The sequence below is a fragment of the Lissotriton helveticus genome, chromosome 1_2 (genome assembly GCF_964261635.1).
Source record: "Lissotriton helveticus chromosome 1_2, aLisHel1.1, whole genome shotgun sequence".
In the NCBI taxonomy this organism is placed as follows: Eukaryota; Metazoa; Chordata; class Amphibia; order Caudata; family Salamandridae; genus Lissotriton; species Lissotriton helveticus.
In genome coordinates this window covers 339867735-339872734 of record NC_136058.1, presented here as the reverse complement: position 1 = coordinate 339872734, position 5000 = coordinate 339867735, and the positions used below count along the sequence as shown (strand labels likewise).

The 5000-nt window shown below is 35.4% G+C and overlaps 4 non-coding genes across 4 annotated transcripts; all 4 read right to left on the bottom strand.

Annotated features, from left to right (window-relative positions):
- Positions 1-1254: 1254 nt before the first annotated feature.
- Positions 1255-1326, bottom strand: TRNAD-GUC (transfer RNA aspartic acid (anticodon GUC)). The gene has a single exon. It is a non-coding gene; the product is annotated as a tRNA-Asp (tRNA).
- Positions 1327-1960: 634 nt separating this feature from the next.
- TRNAD-GUC (transfer RNA aspartic acid (anticodon GUC)) lies at positions 1961-2032 on the bottom strand. The gene has a single exon. It is a non-coding gene; the product is annotated as a tRNA-Asp (tRNA).
- Positions 2033-2666: 634 nt separating this feature from the next.
- TRNAD-GUC (transfer RNA aspartic acid (anticodon GUC)) lies at positions 2667-2738 on the bottom strand. Its single transcript has one exon. It is a non-coding gene; the product is annotated as a tRNA-Asp (tRNA).
- Positions 2739-4556: 1818 nt separating this feature from the next.
- TRNAD-GUC (transfer RNA aspartic acid (anticodon GUC)) lies at positions 4557-4628 on the bottom strand. The gene has a single exon. It is a non-coding gene; the product is annotated as a tRNA-Asp (tRNA).
- Positions 4629-5000: the final 372 nt, after the last annotated feature.

Genomic DNA, 5000 nt, shown 5'->3' with positions numbered 1-5000 from the left:
CTTTTGGTTAGGACAAGTAATCTTTTTTCCTAAATATTACAATACAGAAATTCCTAGCCAAAAACAATCAGTTTTATCAAGAAATTATTTCATTGAAATAAATATCTATCTATCGATCTGTCTATCTGGCTATCTTTCTAACTATCAATATATATATTTATATATATCTATATATATATATATATATAATCAGCTCACTTTATCATTTGCAGCTTATAACTATTAGCCACCAGGGGTCACTACTAACCAAAAGCAGTCATTCTACTTGTAAATTGTGCCAATCGAGTGGAACAGCAGCCTAGGATTCACCACTGCTTCATCTCATTTTCCAAGAGAATTCAGATGTAAAGTGTTTTTGATGGTACGCCTGTGCATATTGAAATATTCAGAGCATATTCTGAATTTCAGTTAACACATCAGTAAGCATTTTGTCCATCTGTGAATTCAACCTTTTTTCTCAATCGGAATAGGCAAGGATAATGACAGATATATTTTACAATGTTAGAAAGTGCATCATTTTATTTAATTGTGTGAATAAAAGGAATCGCCTCCCCGTCGGGGAATTGATCCCCGGTCTCCTGCGTGACAGGCGGGGATACTGACCACTATACTAACGAGGACTTATTGGCATCAGTTAAACAGTGCTCACCTCCTTGGGGTTAAGGCATACCCTCGATCAATTCACAGTATTGTAATAGGCAGATTTGCTGCTTTTGGTTAGGACAAGTAATCTTTTTTCCTAAATATTACAATACAGAAATTCCTAGCCAAAAACAATCAGTTTTATCAAGAAATTATTTCATTGAAATAAATATCTATCTATCGATCTGTCTATCTGGCTATCTTTCTAACTATCAATATATATATTTATATATATCTATATATATATATATAATCAGCTCACTTTATCATTTGCAGCTTATAACTATTAGCCACCAGGGGTCACTACTAACCAAAAGCAGTCATTCTACTTGTATATTGTGCCAATCGAGTGGAACAGCAGCCTAGGATTCACCACTGCTTCATCTCATTTTCCAAGAGAATGCAGATGTAAAGTGTTTTTGATGGTACGCCTGTGCATATTGAAATATTCAGAGCATATTCTGAATTTCAGTTAACACATCAGTAAGCATTTTGTCCATCTGTGAATTCAACCTTTTTTCTCAATCGGAATAGGCAAGGATAATGACAGATATATTTTACAATGTTAGAAAGTGCATCATTTTATTTAATTGTGTGAATAAAAGGAATCGCCTCCCCGTCGGGGAATTGAACCCCGGTCTCCCGCGTGACAGGCGGGGATACTGACCACTATACTAACGAGGACTTATTGGCATCAGTTAAACAGTGCTCACCTCCTTGGGGTTAAGGCATACCCTCGATCAATTCACAGTATTGTAATAGGCAGATTTGCTGCTTTTGGTTAGGACAAGTAATCTTTTTTCCTAAATATTACAATACAGAAATTCCTAGCCAACAACAATCAGTTTTATCAAGAAATTATTTCATTGAAATAATTATCTATCTATCGATCTGTCTATCTGGCTATCTTTCTAACTATCAATATATATATTTATATATATCTATATATATATATATAATCAGCTCACTTTACCATTTGCAGCTTATAACTATTAGCCACCAGGGGTCACTACTAACCAAAAGCAGTCATTCTACTTGTAAATTGTGCCAATCGAGTGGAACAGCAGCCTAGGATTCACCACTGCTTCATCTCATTTTCCAAGAGAATGCAGATGTAAAGTGTTTTTGATGGTACGCCTGTGCATATTGAAATATTCAGAGCATATTCTGAATTTCAGTTAACACATCAGTAAGCATTTTGGCCATCAGTGAATTCAACCTTTTTTCTCAATCAGAATAGGCAAGGATAATGACAGATATATTTTACAATGTTAGAAAGTACATCATTTTATTTAATTGTGTGAATAAAATGAATCGCCTCCCCGTCGGGGAATTGAACCCCGGTCTCCCGCGTGACAGGCGGGGATACTGACCACTATACTAACGAGAACTTATTGGCATCAGTTAAACAGTGCTCACCTCCTTGGGGTTAAGGCATACCCTCGATCAATTCACAGTATTGTAATAGGCAGATTTGCTGCTTTTGGTTAGGACAAGTAATCTTTTTTCCTAAATATTACAATACAGAAATTCCTAGTCAAAAACAATCAGTTTTATCAAGAAATTATTTCATTGAAATAAATATCTATCTATCGATCTGTCTATCTGGCTATCTTTCTAACTATCAATATATATATTTATATATATCTATATATATATATATAATCAGCTCACTTTACCATTTGCAGCTTATAACTATTAGCCACCAGGGGTCACTACTAACCAAAAGCAGTCATTCTACTTGTAAATTGTGCCAATCGAGTGGAACAGCAGCCTAGGATTCACCACTGCTTCATCTCATTTTCCAAGAGAATGCAGATGTAAAGTGTTTTTGATGGTACGCCTGTGCATATTGAAATATTCAGAGCATATTCTGAATTTCAGTTAACACATCAGTAAGCATTTTGTCCATCAGTGAATTCAACCTTTTTTCTCAATCGGAATAGGCAAGGATAATGACAGATATATTTTACAATGTTAGAAAGTGCATCATTTTATTTAATTTTGTGAATAAAAGGAATCGCCTCCCCGTCGGGGAATTGAACCCCGGTCTCCCGCGTGACAGGCGGGGATACTGACCACTATACTAACGAGGACTTATTGGCATTAGTTAAACAGTGCTCACCTCCTTGGGGTTAAGGCATACCCTCGATCAATTCACAGTATTGTAATAGGCAGATTTGCTGCTTTTGGTTAGGACAAGTAATCTTTTTTCCTAAATATTACAATACAGAAATTCCTAGCCAAAAACAATCAGTTTTATCAAGAAATTATTTCATTGAAATAAATATCTATCTATCGATCTGTCTATCTGGCTATCTTTCTAACTATTGAAATATTCAGAGCATATTCTGAATTTCAGTTAACACATCAGTAAGCATTTTGGCCATCAGTGAATTCAACCTTTTTTCTCAATCGGAATAGGCAAGGATAATGACAGATATATTTTACAATGTTAGAAAGTACATCATTTTATTTAATTGTGTGAATAAAATGAATCGCCTCCCCGTCGGGGAATTGAAGCCCGGTCTCCCGCGTGACAGGCGGGGATACTGACCACTATACTAACGAGAACTTATTGGCATCAGTTAAACAGTGCTCACCTCCTTGGGGTTAAGGCATACCCTCGATCAATTCACAGTATTGTAATAGGCAGATTTGCTGCTTTTGGTTAGGACAAGTAATCTTTTTTCCTAAATATTACAATACAGAAATTCCTAGCCAAAAACAATCAGTTTTATCAAGAAATTATTTCATTGAAATAAATATCTATCTATCGATCTGTCTATCTGGCTATCTTTCTAACTATCAATATATATATTTATATATATCTATATATATATATATAATCAGCTCACTTTATCATTTGCAGCTTATAACTATTAGCCACCAGGGGTCACTACTAACCAAAAGCAGTCATTCTACTTGTAAATTGTGCCAATCGAGTGGAACAGCAGCCTAGGATTCACCACTGCTTCATCTCATTTTCCAAGAGAATTCAGATGTAAAGTGTTTTTGATGGTACGCCTGTGCATATTGAAATATTCAGAGCATATTCTGAATTTCAGTTAACACATCAGTAAGCATTTTGTCCATCTGTGAATTCAACCTTTTTTCTCAATCGGAATAGGCAAGGATAATGACAGATATATTTTACAATGTTAGAAAGTGCATCATTTTATTTAATTGTGTGAATAAAAGGAATCGCCTCCCCGTCGGGGAATTGATCCCCGGTCTCCTGCGTGACAGGCGGGGATACTGACCACTATACTAACGAGGACTTATTGGCATCAGTTAAACAGTGCTCACCTCCTTGGGGTTAAGGCATACCCTCGATCAATTCACAGTATTGTAATAGGCAGATTTGCTGCTTTTGGTTAGGACAAGTAATCTTTTTTCCTAAATATTACAATACAGAAATTCCTAGCCAAAAACAATCAGTTTTATCAAGAAATTATTTCATTGAAATAAATATCTATCTATCGATCTGTCTATCTGGCTATCTTTCTAACTATCAATATATATATTTATATATATCTATATATATATATATAATCAGCTCACTTTATCATTTGCAGCTTATAACTATTAGCCACCAGGGGTCACTACTAACCAAAAGCAGTCATTCTACTTGTAAATTGTGCCAATCGAGTGGAACAGCAGCCTAGGATTCACCACTGCTTCATCTCATTTTCCAAGAGAATGCAGATGTAAAGTGTTTTTGATGGTACGCCTGTGCATATTGAAATATTCAGAGCATATTCTGAATTTCAGTTAACACATCAGTAAGCATTTTGTCCATCTGTGAATTCAACCTTTTTTCTCAATCGGAATAGGCAAGGATAATGACAGATATATTTTACAATGTTAGAAAGTGCATCATTTTATTTAATTGTGTGAATAAAAGGAATCGCCTCCCCGTCGGGGAATTGAACCCCGGTCTCCCGCGTGACAGGCGGGGATACTGACCACTATACTAACGAGGACTTATTGGCATCAGTTAAACAGTGCTCACCTCCTTGGGGTTAAGGCATACCCTCGATCAATTCACAGTATTGTAATAGGCAGATTTGCTGCTTTTGGTTAGGACAAGTAATCTTTTTTCCTAAATATTACAATACAGAAATTCCTAGCCAACAACAATCAGTTTTATCAAGAAATTATTTCATTGAAATAATTATCTATCTATCGATCTGTCTATCTGGCTATCTTTCTAACTATCAATATATATATTTATATATATCTATATATATATATATAATCAGCTCACTTTACCATTTGCAGCTTATAACTATTAGCCACCAGGGGTCACTACTAACCAAAAGCAGTCATTCTACTTGTAAATTGTGCCAATCGAG